This window comes from Myiozetetes cayanensis, unplaced genomic scaffold (genome assembly GCF_022539395.1).
Source record: "Myiozetetes cayanensis isolate MyiCay16 unplaced genomic scaffold, myiCay2020 scf33, whole genome shotgun sequence".
Classification (NCBI taxonomy): domain Eukaryota; kingdom Metazoa; phylum Chordata; class Aves; order Passeriformes; family Tyrannidae; genus Myiozetetes; species Myiozetetes cayanensis.
The window spans coordinates 639,314-658,719 of NW_026087555.1; the positions used below are offsets into that span (position 1 = coordinate 639,314).

Here is a 19,406-nt window from a genome sequence, read left to right on the forward strand (position 1 = left end):
TCAGCCAGTAAAAACATTAGGTGGATTTACATGTTTGATGCTAAAGGCCAGAAAAGGAAGAATGGATAAATGGTGTTTACTCCATTTGTCCTCAAGCACAACAGAGTACACAGCTTTGTTTAATAAACCCCTGTAGCAGAAACAAGAAGCAATGGTCCTGCTTCCTGGTGCTTGTGATAATTTGCCAGTGAAACACAGAGGTCTCGGATGGTTTGTGCAGTGTTTATTGCAGCTTTTACCCCTGCAGCCAGATTCTCCCAAATGCTATTTTGCTTTTTCAACGAAGACTTCAGAAGGGATTTATTGAATGAAAAAAATACCCCAAACGAAACTGCTAGGGGGTAAATGGCTCTTAGCAGCTGATTTCTTGAAGAAGGCACGTTTATAAGTAACTGGAAAAAAGGAAGAAGGGTATCCGGTCACACACGTGTGGACACACCTTTGCACTCTTCCTCGGGACTATCCAAGTGGATGAAGCTTGCCTTGGGGTTGCAGTGACTCCCTGTGCTGTGTGCCCAGCACATGGCCCAACTGCTGCTTTGTTCTGCTGACAAAAAGGAGTCCTTTGGCCGCTGGGAATTTAACTAAACTTCTGGATTAAGTAGGAAAAAGGTAATTTCTGTGTCTAAACATCCGGATCATATGGATGAGATCGGTTGGCCAGCACAGACGTGGTCGACACTAGGGATATCCAATGGACTTTCCCTAGATGCACACCTGACTAAAAGCGAAGGGAAAGCACCTCAACCCCAATCCGAGGGTGGGTTATTTGCTCAGGCAGTAACCTGCATTCCCTCCCGCATCCCACATCCAGGCTCCTGCCCGGCACGGCTTCTCCCTGCGTGTCAGCTGCTCGGGCCTGTGTTGCCGGGGATGGCTGTGGGACAGGGGAGAGAGGACACCGGCGGCCAGCGCTAGAGGAGAGGGATTCTGTCAGACAACGAGCAGAAGCCAAACCCGCCGCTCTGGAAAGGTGAGATAATTGTAAAAAGGCCCAGAACTAAGAAGGCGACCCGAGGCCTGCCAGGACGGACCGGCTCTCCCCGGGCGGCCTCACCGGGCCGCGGGAACGACCGCAGCCAGCCAGGAGCGGCATCAGGAGAAGGAGGAGGAGCGGAGGGAGGAGGCAGCGCTGGCAGCCGGGCGGGGAGGGGGCACTCGGCGCCGAGGAGGAGGAGGAGGACTAAGATGGCCACCAGCCGCCGCGGGGAGCGGCCCCGCTCCCTCCGCGGCCCCCTCGGCCCGGCCCGGCCTTGATGGGGCCGGGACGACCCCGGCGCCCGGACGGTGCAGCAGCAGCGGCGGCGGCGGCGCCTCCCGCCGGAGCCCGCCCGGGGGGAGCCGCCCTCCCAGCCCGGCCCGCACCGCCCGGCCGCGGCCGCCGCGCCGCGTAACCCCCGCCGAGCCCAGCCGAGCCCTGTCCGCGGGAAGGAGCGGAGAGAGAAGGAGCAGAGGAGAGCGAGGAGGAGCCGCCCGCCGCCCCCTCGCCGGGCCGGGCCGGGCGGCAGGACCGGGGACCCGTCGCCCCGCGGTGAGTGCCCGCCGGCCCTGCCCGCCGCCCCCCCGGGCCCCAGCGCTTTGTTGCGCCGCCGGCGGGCCGGGCAGCCCCCGCAGCCCCGGCACCCCCCGCGGGCCCGGCCCGGGCGCAGGCCCCGCTCCCCGGGGATGCCGGGCCGGGCGGGAGGAGAGGGCGGCGGCGCAGGTGCCGGGGGCGGCGGAGCATTTTCACCGTGCGGGCACCCCACCTCCAGCTATAGCGCAGGGGCTGTGCCGGGGCCGCGGCCGGGGGGGAGGGCCCGCGGGAAGGCCGGGGGTCGCGGCGGAGCCCCGCGGGCGCTGGGCCGCCCCGGCCGCCTTTGTTGTGGCTGGGGCGGGCGGTTCTCCCGCGGGAGCCCCGGCGGGGAGCGGGAGGGGCCCGGCGGCCCCGGCCCCGGGAGGACCGGCGGGGAGTGCGGGGGGAGGGGGGTTCACCCTTCGCCCCGGGCCGGCGCGGGCACCGAGCGGCTCCCGGGACGGGGTCGGGTCGGGTTTTACCCCTTTCGTTTTATTTTTTGGTTCCCACGTACGGGGTTATTTTGGCGGCAGCCCCGAGCTGCCGACCCCGCGGTGCGGCAGGGACATAGAAGTTGTAGCACCCGACAGGTTTGTCCCCAGCGCGCCCCCGGGGACAGGGAGGTTGTGGCTCCCGGAGGGTTCGGGGCACGGTGCGGGGGGATTTGCGGAGGTGCCGGGGTACCTGCTGCTTGTCTGCAGCGTGGGTTTTTGCCCTGCAGCTGTGGGAGGTGATGCACATACATGGAGGGGTTTGCATAGAAACCAGTAAGTGGTGCTGGGTGCTGAGAACCCAGCGCGATGTTCACCTTGAAAGATAAGAGCCATAATTTCTAGCTGTTCTTACGCTGCCTGCGTAGGGAAAGACTTATGGAAGAGCTAGTGCAGAGGACTAGATTTGTTTGTTTTGATCTGTAGTTTCATGAATAATTTCTTGGATAACTGGAGTAACTCACAAGGTTTCAGTGTAGACCTATGAGTCATGGCCTTATTTTAATGATTGAGTTTAGGTTTCTTGGCAGTTTAGGTTTGTGACAAGGTATGTGTGTGTCCATGTATTGCGTGTTGTAGCAAACAGGAGTTATTTTTCTGCATCAGAACTGTGTTGCTCCCTGATGCTTGTGCTTCCCCTGTGCCCAGTTCTGGCTGTACAGCTGTAGGATCTTCCTGAGCTCACAGACTCCTATGGATTCAGTCAGGCTCTGCAGAGAGCTAGCTTGATTGCATCCTTGGCACATTTGGTGACAAGCTAGCAGTATGTTGAAGTAGGCTATGTGAACAGACTGTACAGTTTGCATGAACTAGTGTTTCTGCAGTGTTTCCCTCGCTCTGTGCAGTCTTGGTAGACTCAAAGCCTTTGCAAATACGAAACTGACCTGCTGTGGGAACTGGTCGGTTGCAGTGAGGCAGCCAAATCCCCTTCTGACCTTTTAGGTTAAAGGCAGGCATGTTGATGGTGCAGGACTTATTGGGTGCTGGAAACGCGTGTCCATGTTAATGTGGCGTTGTGCCTTTGCTCCAAGTGCTGGTAATGTAACTTTGGCTGCGTGTTTGGAGTATGAGTGGGTATCATCTCCTCATTATGTGGTGTGGGTGTGTTGAGCTCAATTGGAGCCAGCTGTGGAATTCTTAACGCTGTCAATAGCAAGGTGTTTTGGGTAGAAGAATCCCTCCAACCTCGGTGGTGGTAGACCAGAGGTCAGTGAATAGTATTCTTCAGTTTGGTGTGTGTTTGCTAGGATCTGATATGTTTGCTCTTCCAATTTACTGGTCAGTTTTAGGCTACCAGACTAGGAATAAAAAATGTAGTATGTTTTGAGTTACATGGTCATATTGCATTTCTTAGCTAGCTGATTATCTAATTGGAGTATGTTAAGGACAGTGCTGCTGTGATTTTTAATATCTTCAGCACCCATTTAAAATGTGTGTTACAACATCTCCATGTTAGAGTTGCTGTATGTGGTCAATTGTTTATTTGCAGTTCAGTGCATCAGTATCTACTGCTTGGGAAAGGAACTCTTATTTCTTTCCTTCAAAACAGTAACAGAAAGGTGCTAAATAACAAAACAATTATAATTCTTAGTATTTTCAATAGCTGGAAATAGCGGCTTTAGATCAGAAGGCTGTGTTATCTTGTTGCATCTTGCTGCATGAATTGTCCAAGAAGGTAAGCCAACAACCATCTGTGGGTATGGAAACCGTGGTGTTTAGCTCTGGTTTACTGGAGCCAAACTGCCAGAAGTACGCAAGGCAAGCAGGTCTTCAGGATGTATATATGTATGTTGCTGTTAGAGGAATTCAGCCACTCATTTCACACCTACCAGCCTTACGTTAACTATTTCATAGCTTTCTGCAAGCATTCAGTGGGATTTTTTAGCGTGCAGAAAACTTCTGTGGTGCTTTATGTGCAGGGTACGGGGGTGAGTGTGGGCAGATGTTCTGCTTGCCCTTTGAAATGCTGAGGACTGTCATGAGGTTGTTTGGAAATTTTGGTATTGGAACATGGAGTTTCACTTCCCAAATGTTGTTAACTGTTCTGTGGTGTGGGGTTCTGGGGATTCACTTGGGTTTCTGAAGATGTGCTAAGCTGAAGAATGTAAAGAAAAGCCAGTAATTTCCTCTCTGTTGGGTAAATTGCCAAAGGACAAATTTGCTCGTGTTAATTAGCAGTTTCGTTCATCTTTGTAAGTGATTTTTAAGTTCCTATTTCTAAATAGTGGAAATACTGTTTCAGCAGTGGCCTTTGACTTGCAGGACTTCCTGCCATGAGGAAGTCTTGTGTCATTTGTCCAAAATAAACAGATTTTTGAGAGGGCAGATAAAGTATGCTGTGAGAAACCATACATCTAACTCACAACTTACCCCCTGCTGCTTGCTTGCTTTTCTGATAATTAGAACCATAGAAGTCTATTTGTATGGTATGTTACTAGAATGAAACTTTCATTTGGCCATGGGAAATAAATTTTTTGTTGGTTCATAATACAATTTTTGGATAATTGTGTAGGGGGAAAACAATTTATTTCTTCATGGCTTTAATACAGAGGCTTTTAACTTCACTGGCTTCCTTCATGATTCTTTTTTGGTGATGGTGTTGCTAATTGCAGTAGTACAGTATTAAAAATGCCCAAGTTGTGACAAATACTCAATAATATTAGTTTCTTTGAGTTATTTGCAATGCTGATTGTTTTAAATACTTTTTTGTTACTTACCTCTCCTGAGTGACCAACAGCTTGAGTTATAACCATAAGCCTCCAGTGTTGAAGGACTGAGCTGTGCTGATGTAAGATTGTCACATCTCCTTGTCCGGGCTGGGTAGGAGAGGACAGGACATAATTACTTAAGGCCCCTGAGCACATTGGTTTTAACCAGCTGCCCCACAGACAGTATAGAAGATGTTGCTGAATTCCTGTTTGTGCTCTCATTGCCAAAGCTGCTGATGTTGTGTACAAAATTCTGCTCGTGGTTTATAACATTTTAACTGAAGTTGTTGGTGCTGACATGAGAGCAGCTCCTTGGCTCAGGTGAGAGCACTGCAAGCTTTGCAAAACTGAGTATGCATTATTGGTGATCCAGGCTTGAGAGATCTGTTTGGCAAGCAACCTATGTTTGGTGATGCAGTAGTGCAAGGTTTTGCTTGTTGGTCACATCCCCTGTTCTTCTGTGGTATTACAGGTAAGTGTGTACACCACCTTCCTTTTTTTGTGACAGAGGAAGATGACACAGGACTTACAGACTCTCCGTGTAAGGGTCACCTGTCAGATGACAGGTATGTTAAGCAAAGTTTAAATAATTAAGGAAAGATCTGTAGCACAGTTGTTACATATCTCAGTCTTTATGGTAATACTGTGTCAGAGCTTATAGGTGAAGAAAGAATGGGAAATACTGTGTAAAACTTGAGTTAGTATTGTGTGACATTTTCTGACTCAGAGGCTCCTTTAAACCCTCTATATTGATTTGATACAAAAGGAGTTTTTGTAGGTATGGTGCTAATTTGATTGTGATACACATGCCTGTAAAAGTGTTTAAATATGTAACTGTAAGGATTGAGGGAACTTGGCTTTTCTGCTTGGTCCTTATGGAAACTGAATGGCATGGGGGAGTTCTTGGTTATTCCCCATGCCCCTTGCCCAGCTCAGTGTACCTCCTTTTTTATGAGAGTTATCAAAAAGTAGCAAAGATTAGTTACTCAGCTGAAATAGAGTTTCTCTCACACACTGGATACCTTTTTCTTCCTCTCTCTTGGAAAAGTTGGTACAAACAGGGATTGCTGTGAGGACTTGATAGCAATACCTTGGTGAAGAGGCCATGGCTTTGGTCTCAGGTGTTGGTGTCACTGCCTTACACCTGCTTGGAGCTTGTGGCTGGTACCAAGGTTTTTGAAACAGGTGTGAAGCACAGCTTTGTCCAGCTGAAAGAAGGAAGAGTAGGTCTTGTTCCTGTTCTATTTGCTTTGCTCTAAATGTGCAGGAGATATTTTTTTCTTTCTTTCTTTCCCTTAAGTCTTTTATGAGTGAAGATGACCTACATCCTTTGTTTTTTTCCCCCATGAACAGGTCATGCCCCATGAATGGGGCAAAATTTTATGATTTTTGTTCTGTGTGGAAATGTGCAATTGCCACGATTTTTGACAATTGTGCTGATGTTCTTGAACAGCATGGAATATTTTTGGCTTTTTAATGGTGTAATTTTTTTCTTTTTTCTCTCCCTACCTGTTGAGCAAAGCTGTGATTGTGGAAGTAAAACTGTCTGCATTGAGATTTGGGGGGGAAAAAAAAAAGCTTGCTGTTTCTTTGGAATTGGATTATTCCACTGAGAGCCACATGTCATCTTTTGGGATCTTTCTCTTTTGAGGGAAAATGGTCTTGATTGCTTTGCTGGTTTTGGTATTTCATCACTATCCAGTGATGGATTTCATCCTGTCTTAAGCATGTGACTTCTAATGCTTCTGTCATACCACAGAATAGGAACAGATTTGCAGAACTTACTGCAGCACATGTAAAAAAATAGCTTCTGAAATTTCAAAAGAGATGGAACAGTGTTGTGCTAGGAAGGAGGGAATTGTGTGGGAGAAATAAACAATAAGGGGTGTTGAATGATAGGAAGGCAGATAGCTTCACATTTCTGAGCAAATACTAAGAAATGCCAGAGGAAGATAAGATGGATGCATCTGAATTACAGCAATTAGATATACATTAATAGAATGTTTAGTTCTTATATCTTCACAAATATTGTTATTTCCATGTCATGCATTTTTGTTACAGTATGACAAGGAAAAAGCTTTGATCAGGTTGGCTAACTTAGTGTACAGAAAATAATGAATCTGAAAACACATGGAAGAATGTAAGAGGTAAACTCCTACTTTTTCAGGTTGAGTGGATATTCATTAGTTACATGGGTAACTTAAGCTTCTTATTCCAGTTCTAAGACACCTACCTTAGAGAAGTCAGATCCTTTGAACTATAAAGCTGGTTCCTCTATTGAATCATCCATTTTCTTACTAATGGCCATGCCAGTTCTGGTTTTGAATGTGCATTTGAGACCTTGTAGTGAAGGGTTTCAGAGTAGAGGGGGAGTTACCAAAATTGATCCTTAACATAAAGCAGCTTTATCAATAAGCAGTTGTAAAAAAAAAAAAGCAACACCTTCAGAGCTGACAATTTGGTATGGTGAGATAGACACGTGGCTAGAAAGCGAAGATACTCCCCCATGTTCCTTAGGAATTTTTTTAGGGTCCTTCATTTTTGGAATGGTATGTCTTCACTGAGAATGTGGATCAGAAGCTCTTGAGAGAAATGTACATCTGGCTTTCTGTTTCACTGCAGGTTTTGTTAAGAGTTGTCACCAAGTATTGGGTGTTAGAGGGTAGCACTACCTGGATTGTCTTGGTGTTACTTTTCTCACTATCATTCTGCCAGGTGGAGCGTGGGTGCAAGTGAACCGTGTTTTATGTTCATATATTACCAGAGGATTTATTATTTTCAAATGAAGACATGGTAGAAATCTCAGTATAATTCAAAACAGGATGGCTTGATCTGTGTAAAGTAATAGGTAATAGGATCTTGGTTCAGAAAGTGGAGTGTATTTGAATGCCATGGCATTACCCCAAGTTGTTGCTGAGAACCAAAATCTTAGCTCACAGGTGGGCTGTAGCAGGAAGGGGGGGTTTGTACAGCAGTGATGTCCTAAAGGTTTTGTTTGGTTCCTTGGCACTGTAATCATGTCCTTTTTTTTTTTGTATAATTTGAGATTAGGGAAATAGAAAAAGAAATTGCAGGGCTAGGAAAATGCTTAGGGCTGTTTAAAGGAAAAAAAATACCTACAGAGGGATAAAATATGACAAAATATCAACTTGGCTTGGTAACAAAACTTCTGAAAAGACTTTTCAAGTGCTTGGATGATGGACAGTCCCGAAAAGGAGAAGGAAGGACTGTTCAGAATGCCTTAGGGAGGGTAAAGATCATTAAGAAGGTTAATCGGATGTAAGTGCACTTGGCGTAATCAGCCTCAGGTTTTGTCTGCGGTTTATTAGACTGGTGCGAAGTATTGGCCTTTGGGTTGTTCACTGAAGGTGAGCTGTACTAGGGGAAACTTTTTTTTTGTGATAGGGAGGCATCAGTGGAAGTACTAGTTCAAGTGGTTCCAGCAGCCAAACTGTGCCAAGCAGGGGGCAGGTGTTGTATGGAAACAAGCTCAGAAATTATACTTAATTTTGGGGGAAAAACCCACACAACAAAAAACCCCCCCAAAACATAAAAAAGGAAGAAAGCAGTTGTCTGAAGGACAACCGAAGGAGTAATGGGAACCAGGACATGGGAATTCACCACTTTCACAGCATTTATAGTGCCATTGATGGTCTTGGGATTTGGCTCTGCAGTTGTATGCTGACCAAGACCTGTTTATTTCTAATGGGATTTTATGGAGGTCCTTGTGTCTTCACAGGGACGAGGTCAAGGCCTTGCTTTGTGTTTGCATGAGTGCACAGGGTACGGAATGACAGACAGGGCAGGTAACATTTCTTAATGTAAAAGTTGAGCCTTTTGGTGTTCTCAGAGTTGCCAACCTAAGAGATGAAATGTCATGGTGCAGGCCCTTGGTTGTGGGATTGACTGAGGTGCTGTGGATATGATGAGATTGAGAAAACCGTGATCAGAGATGGTAACACTCACTGGTTTCCTGTCTGATAAGATGACTGAAGAGAAGTGAAATTCATTTTATTTGGGAGTTTCTTTACACTCACAGAAGAAAGAATGCCTCCCTGAACAGGCAGAAGTAAACATTCTTTATAAGCAGTCATGTGGAATGGACATAGAAACAGTTTTGGTATTGCATCACAAATTAAATGCTAATACTTGAGTCAGTAGCAGTTAAGCAGTGAGCCACACTAGAAATGTAAAAACAAAGTCTCTGTGGATATGATCTAAGAGAATGCTAATTTGCTTGTTAATTAGGTTTGCAAAAGTTTCTTTTTCACAGTTCTGGGCAGTGAGGCTTAGCTAGTGAAGAATATTTAATTTAGGTTTTGAGTGGGTCATGAAGTAACAAGGGAGTATCTCCAAGCTTTTCGTTATTAGAGCGTGTAAAGGCACAGTAGCAAATATGTCTTACTTTGACTGTAGTAATTTCTGGAGACAGAAATATTTTGCTTTCAGTTTCTTACCAGGAACATAAACACATTCCCAGCAGTGTTGGATCAGGGTACTGGGACAATGGAGGACACAACAAGGATGCATACAACACCAAAAGGCTTCCTTGGTGTCTGAAATCCCATGCAGTTTCACTAGTGATGTTCCTATACAGACAGGGCTCTGGATGTGCTATATTAGTAGCTGGAATTTTTTTTCTTAGTTCCAGTGTTGTAGAGTGTGGTAGTTTCACCCCAGCCAGCCACCGAGCCCCAAGCAGCTGCTGGCTCATTCCCCCACCAGCGGGACTGGGGAGAGAATCAGAAGGCTAAAATGTAGAAAACTTCTGGGGTGAGATAAAGGCAGTTCAATAGGGAGAGCAAAAGCAGCACACACAAGCAAAGTGAAACGAGGAATTAATTCACTGCTTCCCATGTGCAGGCTGGTGTCCAGTCACCTCCAGGAGAGCAGGGCCCCATCCCATGTAACAGTTACTTGGGAAGACAAACAGAGTCCCTCCACACATCCTTCCCTTCTTCTTTCTTCCTCCCGCTTTATATACTGAGCATGATGCCATATGGTCTGGAATATCTCTGGTCACTTGGGGTCAGCTGTCCTGACTGTGTCTCCTCCCAGCTTCCCAGTCTCCGGTGTCACCAGTGTGGCAGTGTGAAAAGGCCTTGGCTCTGTGTAAGCCCTGCTCAGCAATAGCAAAAACATCTCTAGATTATCAACCCTGTGTTCAGCACAAATCCAAAATACAGCCCCATACCAGCTACTATGAAGAAAATTAGCTGTACCCCAGCCAAAACAGATACAGATACAGATACTGATCGGTTAAAGCACCTAAAACTATAACCACTTTTATTTTAGCAAAGCACATATGTGTATTTGTGTACTTCAAATACACAGGATGATATGAATGTTTAGGTTTTTGTTTGTGTTTGTTGGGGTGTTTTTGGTGAAATGAAGCAGATGTGCGTATTGCAAATGATGTACTTGGAAAAATCTTTTTTGTCTAGCTGTGTGTCTTTAACTTGTGATCTTTCTTCATGCAAGGAGATCAGCATAGTTAATGTTTTTCTGAAAGAGCTCAGATTGAGTAGAGAATATACCAAGGTGAGGGTTTAGCTTCCTCTGGCACAGAATAAATTTGAAAGATGAAAACTCTCCTCTGTTTTCCTGTCTATCCTCTTTTTCACCATTCTTTGCAGAACAAAGTTGATACTATCATTAGTAGATGTTTGTGTTGTGTGAAGTTCAGTTTGGATTTGTCTTGTTGCGTTAAGCTGAGAGGGTTGTGGTGGTGAAGTGGAAATCCCTAGTCCTGCTTGTTTTCTGCTCTCATAGTATTCCTCACAAGGCTACCTTTGAGTAGGAAAGTGGAGCACTTCAAGCACTGCAAGGTGATAGTAATTTGAAATACATTTCTTGATTTTGGTTAAGTTCCTGGTAGTTCCATATTGTTACCAGAGAAATTAACCAGCCTGTGAATCCATATGATGAAGGGCCAAATATTCTGTGTCCAGAAACCACTGGCCTTTTTTTTTGCTCTCTGGTGTTTGTAACAGGATGAAGGTTATTTATAGAAACTTCCTTGAAATACGGTGCTTTATAACTATTTCAGTGAATAGTTAATGCTGTTACACAGGATTCAGCTGTGGTTTGAGACTGTTCTGGGGTGGGGGTGTGTGTGTGTGTATGTGTGTGGAGAGGGAGGGATGGATGGATGTATGTATGTCAGGTTTTTTTACTTTCACAGCGTGCCTCTGCAAACTTAACAGTGTGTTTAGGATGTAATAATTTCTCTAATGCTTGGAGAAAGGCTCTCCAATATTTATCCATTATATATCAGGAATATGCTGAGGGGTTTATTCTGGCATTAATGATGGGCAAGGCTTGGGTTCAACAGACTAACCGGTGCTTCTTTGAATACTCATCACTGTTGTGTGATGTGAGGACGGACTTATTTTAAATTTTGATTTCACTTAGGACAGTTTAAACACAACAGAGATTTTGGTTGGAAGGAACATCTAATCGTGCTTGAAGGAGGACATTTGCTGGAGCGTTTTAGTTGGGAGCATGGGATTCAGAGGCCTGGCTTTCTGGAGGAAGAGATAAGGGTGTCAGATGAACTTCTTGCGTGCTTTAAGCAGCAAATGAAAACATGTGAATCTTTAAGATAATTCTTAATTTGATGGGCTGTGAAAGTACTGGATATTTTACTGTAACTATGTTTTTTTCAATGTTGGGCTTATAAGTGGTCTGTTGCTTAGATTTATTCTGCGTTTGCTCTTGCAGTGGAGGGCAGCAGTGATATGTCAGAGGCTGTGAGGTCCTGGCAGTGGGAAAGTTAGCACAGCATGTGGACGGCTCTTACCTCTGCTGAGCAGAAAGCAAACTGCTTTTGAGAATTTAAACAAATTAATTATAAACAATAAGTCTCTTTTGACCCTTTTACTTTGCTTAGGGTGTATGTTCAAGGAAGTGGCCTGTAGTTACTCAAGGGGACAGGGACAGGAGAGAGACATCAGGAACACTGTGACTGGACTGGAAGTTTAGTATTAACCTGAGCCATGGAAAGAACATTGGTCAGAAGTCGTACCTTCTTGTTAAGGCTTTAAATAGTATTTGGGGAAAAAAGCCTCTGAGTAACCCAGGTTTGTTGAAGACCTGTATTGTTTGGGATTAATGAATGGTTTTGATGTTTAAAGAAGAAAAGCAGGCTCACAGTACTGTGTTTTTCGAAGATATGAAGAGTCCATGTGTAGTTTTCAGGAAGATAGCTTTGTCTACATAATGGAAAATGGAGGCCTGATAAAGACTTATTTTTTCTGTGTTATTTTTCATTAATGTCAGTATTGTTGCTATTTCTTTATGCTGGACAAGAGGTATTGTCTGCAGATACTTTAAATTTTGTAGAATGCTTTCCTCCTTCTTGTTAATGACTACTTAAATGGCCACATCCAGTTTGCCAATACTCTACCAATAAAAAGTAAAAAAAACAATAGATCCCCTTCCCTCCTCCCCTGGTTTCTGCACTTGCAACATTTAAGTGGGGGAGAAAAAAAGGAAAAAAAAAAAAGATTAAAAAAGTCTGGCAAACAAGACATGAGGATTTTGTTTTGACCAGTTTACTGTGTCTCTGAGTGCTGGGGTAAAAAAGAAGTTTTCTCTTGCCCTCCAGTTCTCTCATCAGGTACTGTTAGAATAATGCTTAGACAGAGCTGAGTGAAGCCTGTGTGCTTATATGTATTGTGTTAATGCTGTTCCATATTTCTCTCTTACAAAAAGAAAGTGGTGTTGTCACCCTCCCTTTCAGATTTTCTTTGCTGTGCTTAAGTATTTTGATGTTAGTAAGTAAGTAAGCGTCTCACTTTTCATTATACTGTTTTTAATGAGTACTCCCAAGATGGGACTCCTAAGGCCTAACAAGAGTATGTTAAACAGGGCTGGGAGGAAGATGGAAAGCTTCATCATGAGCTGAAGGCTTGTACTAAATACAGAGTACTGTCTCAAAATTTATACCTCATAATAGGTACTCTTATTTCCTGATGTTTGTTTTGCAGTCTTGTTGTTTCATCTTGAAGAACAGCTAGCCCAGTCTAAATTAAATTTTTTTTTTTTTCAATAAAAAGGCTTGGAAAAGGAGGAGGAGAGAAAGAGAAAAGGACCAAGAACGTGGGCGTTCCAGAGCAGTATCTGAAAAATGTGTGTACTGGAGCAGTATAATTACAGTGCCTGACACCTTTTCACTCTCTATGGTGTCCTTTCTTAGTTAAAAACAACTGCCTTTTGAAGAATCTGGTACTTCATTGGTGATCTTTGGATGATTGTGTGGTTTGTTTTGTTTTTACAGTAAGGAATTATTATCCCCATAAGTAGTGTTGTATTGGTTGCAACATCTTTTATTTGAATGGAGGTGTCACTTAAAGAGATGTCCTGTGTAATTAATGTCTCTGAGTTAGGGGGAGATCTTATATGGTTAGTAATCTGTTTTCTTGGCCAATTGCCACCCTCCTAAGACCTTTTTATTCTCATATTAAAAGTGAGTTTGCTCACCTTCCAGTACATGTTGTAATGCCATTATCTGCTCGGTCAAAGAGCCCTGTGCTGTGTAAATCTGCATGCAGAGATGCTCCAGTCTCTTTTTAGCTTTCTCTTTACCTTCAGTAATAAATTCAGCTTTCAGTGAAAAATAAAATACATTTAAGCATTTGGTAGTCTTTATTTGTAGTCTTTGTGTTCTGGTTGCCCTCTTGAGCTATAAGAAGAATGACCTTTAGATGTCTCAGGGTTGTCTGTTGGCATCCTGGTATGTAGAGAAATATTTATTTCCCGCTTTGAAACCCTCTCCTCCTTCCCCAGTTTGGGGATGCCTCCTGCTGCATCCAAGGGTCGTGTAACTCATATTGCCATGGGCTTTCTGGTTGTCCTTTTGGGAAGTGTGTTCTATGTACTTGGATCCCTTTTCCCTGCTCCGGTTCCTAGCGTGTAGTCATGCATTTCACTGTACTAAAATGGATGTTGGTAGAAGGTTTGCCTTGTCTGCAAAGAGATCCAAATAATTGCTTCAGTTTGCAATTACCACATACCCCCTCAGTGTGCTCATCCAGGTGCATGAATTATTGGCTCCTGTTAATATATTGCTTGCATTAGCTGGTGTACCTTTAATGTGATTAAAGTGAGGTTGCTGAGCTGAAGGTATCAGTTTAATGATGCTGAGCAGCCCATGGCAGCTTTGATAGTGAGTCTGAGGATACCACATTTATCTCAAAATGATCAATTTAATAATGTGGGTGAGAAAGCAAATATAGACATCTTTCTCAAAGATGTCTGGAAAGCTACTAATATAGCTTGTCTAAACAGTGTTATCGTTATCACCTACAATTCAGCCTCAAAATGGTCGAAATTTCGTTACTCAACCCAGCAGGTGAGGGCTGGGATGGAGTTGTTTCTTTGCGTTTGTTTCTTTGTTTTGTGGGCTTTTGTTGTTGTTTTGGGGTGTGGATTTTTGTGGTGCTGTTTTGTGTTTTGTTGTTATTGTTGTGTGTTTTTTTGTTTTGTTATTTCCCCCTGTAGTTTTAGCATGTCAGATGATTTCATAATATGAGGTCCTCCCAGTGCTAAACCAGTTTGTTTCTTTTTGGCTTCCAGAGTGCTAGTTGTATTGTCAATAAGGCAGGGAGATGGAGGTGGAGACAAAGCAGTGCCATTTGTGCCACAGTAGTTCTTGGAAGACAGTTTCTCTTCTGAACATTCTAGAGAAGTTACTTTAATAGATCTGCAAGCCTAAGAAAAGTGTGTTGCAGTCATCATGCAAAATACTTTTTCTCATCCTCTCTCAGTTTAGGAAACAGCACTAGTCAGTCTCACGTGAACGTAGAGAAAGATTTGTTCCTGCTCTTTAATTGGAGGAAAAAGTCTGGGGATTTGAGGAGGGAATATTTCTTTTCTGTCTCTGACACTGTTTGCTCTTCAGTCACCCTGAGTTTTTATTTCTACTCTTTGTTTCCTTCTTTCCTTCATCTCACTGTAGTTAGATGACACCAGTTACCGGTCGCTTTTGGGCACCTCCTGCTGGATGGTGGAGTTCTTGATAGCAGAGGAGGTGCTGTCTGAATTACACTTCATATTATCAACATAGTTATAAGTTTTTCAGCTGCTTCCAGGCACTGTGCTGACAAGTCTGGACAGGCAGACGGAAGGAATGTGTCAGCTTGCCACAAGTAAGAGAACCCAGGTTAGTGACCCATCTCTCTTTCACAGTTAGTGTTTCTCTTGCAGTGTTTGTTCCTCTAAGTCTGGCAAGCTTCTGGGAGTGCTTTAAATGAAACAAATGCATTAATTTGCTTTCCTGTTTGTTTTTTTTTTTTTTCATATTTTGCTCTTGAAAAAACACTTCTTATGAGAACAAAAGAGTGTGTGTGCTAGTTTGTCAGAGCATTCATTTATCCTTTCTGGTGGTATGAGGGATTTTTTGGAGTCTTGTGTGTGTGCGCATGTGTCATAATCTCAATTCTATGCTCTTCCTAATGCGCCCTTGAAAGAAAATTTTTTTGTGGGGGCTTTCTGTGGGTCTATTGCTGATCCAGTCTGATGGGCTTCTGTTTTAAAACAAATACTTTGGATTTATGCCAAAATATTATTTGGAAAAAGATTGCTACAGAGCATTCCTCCAGTGTCCTCCTGGAAATGCGTCAGAGCAGGGGAGAAACCACGGATAGCAGCGTGGAACTGATCCACTCAGACCCTTTTCAAAACTTGCCCCTTCTCCCTGCCTTTTTTTTTTTTTTTTTTAATATGGAGATCTTATTAATTATTCCCCCTCTCCAATTGCTTCTTACAATTTCAGTTCGTCTACATCCAGGATATCACTGATGTTCTACATATTATTACCTTTTTTAGAAAATCACTTGCTGTTATTTTTGTTTCAGCATATACATGCACAGGTAATGTGGGATCAGCATAATTGTTTGTGATTAAGAGAATCTGGATTGGCTCCCTTTTGTACATAGGAGTGATGATCAGTGAATCAACTTCAGTTTTATACAAGATATGTAAATTCTAATTTTGTTTCTTTGTGTTCATTTCATGTTGACTGGGATGATATAGGGATGAAAGTTTTATGTTTCCTTCTTTTTCTGGGGAGGAGAGTAGTTGTTGAGACTTGACAAGTTTAGGAAGTGATATGTTCATGTTTGTGTTCTTTTCAGGCCAAAACACAGTAAGCTTTGGGATTTCCTAGATTATGCTACTGACAAAGCAGATGATAGGCTTTTAATGGTTTTAAGGGAAAAACAAATTACAATTATTTTCATTACTTTATGCTATTGTTGGTTTAATTTTTTGACCTCTTCCCAAACTAATCTTTAGGGTTATAAAGCAGGAATAATCAGATCTGAACATCTGCATTTGAGCTTCTAGTTGTTTAAGTAAATAGATTTTTCAGAACTTGTGTGTCCACAAAATTGTGGTCTGTTCCATTTTGCATCTCCTTCATGTCTTCTGGATGCATCTCCTTTTTCCCTCCTGCATGCATAACTTGCCTGCTCAATTTTGTCATTTTTTCCAAGTCACTAATAATTGCCTTTTTTTTCTCTTCTAGTTTGTTCTTTTCTCTCTTCCCCCTCTGAAGAGAGAAGTAGATTTAATTTAATGGGGAAGACTTTTCAGGACCCAGAATGAGTCTCAATTATATTTGCAAAGCCTAAAGACAAATTACCTGGATGTAAAACGCCTAGTATCTTATGAGGGGTTTTGCAGTAAGTCTGGGTTAGTTGTCTGTCCATTTTTTATTGAGAAAAAGGTCATTTCAGACTTGAAGTATTTGATATTGGGTAGTGGATGATTGAGTTAGAAGAAACTGCTCATCAGCTGAGCTGCACAGAGGGCAGAGTTCACCTCTCATAAGTGTGTGGACGCAGCTGTCCATAATCAAGATGGAGTGTAGAACGCCCTTATAGCCCTGGGAGGATGGAACTGCCATTTGCAGGTACTTAATTCCCATTACCTTAGATACCGGTTTGAAGATCATACTTTCAGAGAGCTGTTTAATCAGAAGTTATCAACTATAGAGCAACCCTAGGCACCTAAGAAGTGAGTAATTTGATTGTCTTTTGGATGTGTAAATTTACTAATAAGACACATTTTTATGTAAACCCTTAATGTCTGCATTAGAAAATGGGTAGCAGTGTAAAGAGCATTGGAATCTTAACTATGAGCTTTATGGCTTGCTTAGTTTTTAGCATTGAGTATCTGCCTTGTAAGTAAATTTATTACAGTACCAGATTTTGCTTGTTGGAGTCCTGGAGCACTTTTTAATTTTTTTCTCCTTCTGCTCCTTCCTTAGCACCAAACCCAAAAGGAATGGGGGGGATATGTAGGATTTTCATATCTTATCTTTCCACAAAGAAGGTCATCACACACTTTATCCACAATAGCTGTTCCAGTTGCACTTGGATTAGTGTACAGTAGTGTCTTGAGAGTTGGCTGGAGTTGCTTTACTCTTTGAACAGGTCAAATGGCTCCCCTGAGTCCTGAACATGAGAATTGTTCAAAGTGTCTGCCAGAGAGCTGGGAGGGGAGTGAAGGGACTGCTGCGGAAGTTGGGGTAAGGGGCGCTTGTTGCAGAGCAGGTCATTAATCAAAATTCTGAGTTGTTGCAGAAGCATTAGGAAAGGTAAGTGGCTTACTTAATTCAGAACTGAGACATTACGGATAAAGCCATGCTGCTTTGTAGCATATTCACAGTAAGGGGCTTTAAGGATTGGATTACTGCTATCTGTAGCAATCCCTAATAGGGAAAAAAAAAAAAAAAACAACAAACCAAAACCAAAATCAAACCAAAACAAACCCCCAAAACTCTAAAAGGTAGAGCTGGAATGTGCTACTCTCCTGTTAAGGTGGTTGCTAATGAAATGCTGCTGTGACCTGGCCACTGCTGCTGAAATTGTAACTGGTCAGGACAGTCTGGTGCAGTGTAGTGAGGATGGTCTGTCAGAGCAGCATTTACATAATTTTCTCGTGGTAAGTTCAGGGCTGGTGAGTTAAGCAGAGAGGAGTGGACCTTTGTCTAGTTGCTGGTCTCCCTGAATATCTTGGATATACAGGGCCAGCATATTCCTTGGTGCAGGCCACCAGGTTAGCATCAGGTTCTCTCTTTCCCTTGATGGTGCAGTTCTCATCTGTCTACTTACTCAGGAGCTGACAGGCTGAGTGATAGCGAAGGGATTATAGGTTAGGTGACTCCTTCTGAAATTCATCTGGGATTCCACTGCAAAACAGATCCTGGTATTTCCACTTCACTTCAAGGGGAACTTCTGATTCCTGAAATTGTTTCTGGAAGTGGTCTGTGTTGAGCACAAGGGGGATTGCTTAGAGTTTCAGGGGTGAGTGGAAGAGCGAATGTTCATTCTGTCTTTGCACAGTCAGTGAATTTTGCAGTGTTCTAGACACTGGCTAGAAAATAACAAGAAGACATAAGTGTCAGGATGGTCATCTTAATGTCATTGTTACTTTTTTTTTTAATTATTTTTTTTCTGAAATGCCATGAGCCTCTTGAGTTTTATCTGGATGGCAGCAGGGATTGGATTATCAGAGATTGGCAGCAATGACATGTACCTCCACATCCAAAGAAATTCAGGAATATTGCTGCATCATGTCTTTTCTAACTCTGCAATGCAGTAGCATTGGGCTGTGAGCCCAAATCATGGTGAGAAGATGTAAAACTTCTGACCCAGAGGTAAGAAGAACCAAATGGACAAGACTTAACTGCATAGGAGCGATAATCACTGAGAAGTGCAAATTTTAGATGAGGAGATAAAGCTTTTGTTCTTTTGGTCCAAGTCCTTTACAAGAGGGCTATAATTAGCCTAGAATTATCTTTATGGATTCAGTGCTGGCAAACTAAAATTCAACTGCCTCTTAATCTGAATGCAGTATCTTTGCGGTCTTTCACATCTGACTCAAACCTCACTTTCACTCTGTGCAATGCCACAGCCTACAGGTCTGCACAATATATGACCACTCAGGAAAACCTCCTTCCTGCTGTCTTTTCGGTAGTGGGTCATTCCTTGTAGGTTGATTTGTCTTCATTCCTCTTAGGAGTGTTATGCCAGTTCTGCTGTAAGTATCTGCAAAATACCCAGTTGTAGAGTTAGCCTTGTATTAGTGCTTGGGATTCTTTTGTAGTTTATAATTTGGGTTCAAATGTCATGATAGCCACTGAAGTTGTAATGTTCTACAGCAACAACAGAGGTCACATTTCATGCAGCTTGGCCTTAGAGACAGTTTTCTCCAGTGCAGACATGCCTTCTGAGAGCAGGGCTGGAAAAGCCAGGTGGTAAATTCTTGTGGCTTGGCACTGGCGTAAGGACATGTTGCTTTTAGGGGAAATAAGATGATTTTAGTAAGGGTAAACATAGAATTTGATGGTTAATGCTTTAGTAAGCTAAAAAGTAATATTTGAAACTACAGAGCTCCTCCTCTTTGGTAGGATTTAACATGTAGTATTTCATTTATTAGATGCTGTGCCCTAAAAGGACTTTTTTGTTAATTATTTGTTTTCTTTATGATGAGAAGGGCGGAGATTGTATAACTTTTCAGGCAGCAGCGATTATGCAACTGATCCTGTTATTGTGGAGCCAAAGTCCTTCCTAGTCCCTGAGCACCAGCTGCTTGTGTTCTGGTTGCTGCTTTTTCCCCTTTTCTTTCTTCCTCCCTGCCCCCCCT

The 19,406-nt window shown here is 43.2% G+C and overlaps 1 protein-coding gene across 3 annotated transcripts in view; it reads left to right on the forward strand.

The window, feature by feature from the left end:
- The first annotated feature begins 954 nt into the window (after positions 1 to 954).
- WDFY3 (WD repeat and FYVE domain containing 3) overlaps positions 955 to 19,406 on the forward strand; it is a 167,039-nt gene continuing 148,587 nt past the window's right edge. For 2 of the 3 annotated variants that reach the window (XM_050327290.1, XM_050327292.1), the window contains exon 1: positions 1,178 to 1,531. The gene's annotated coding sequence lies outside the window, so the exon portion shown is untranslated. Of the gene's footprint in view, positions 974 to 1,177; positions 1,532 to 19,406 lie in introns of those variants that run through there. The other variant, XM_050327291.1, reaches the window with a different exon arrangement.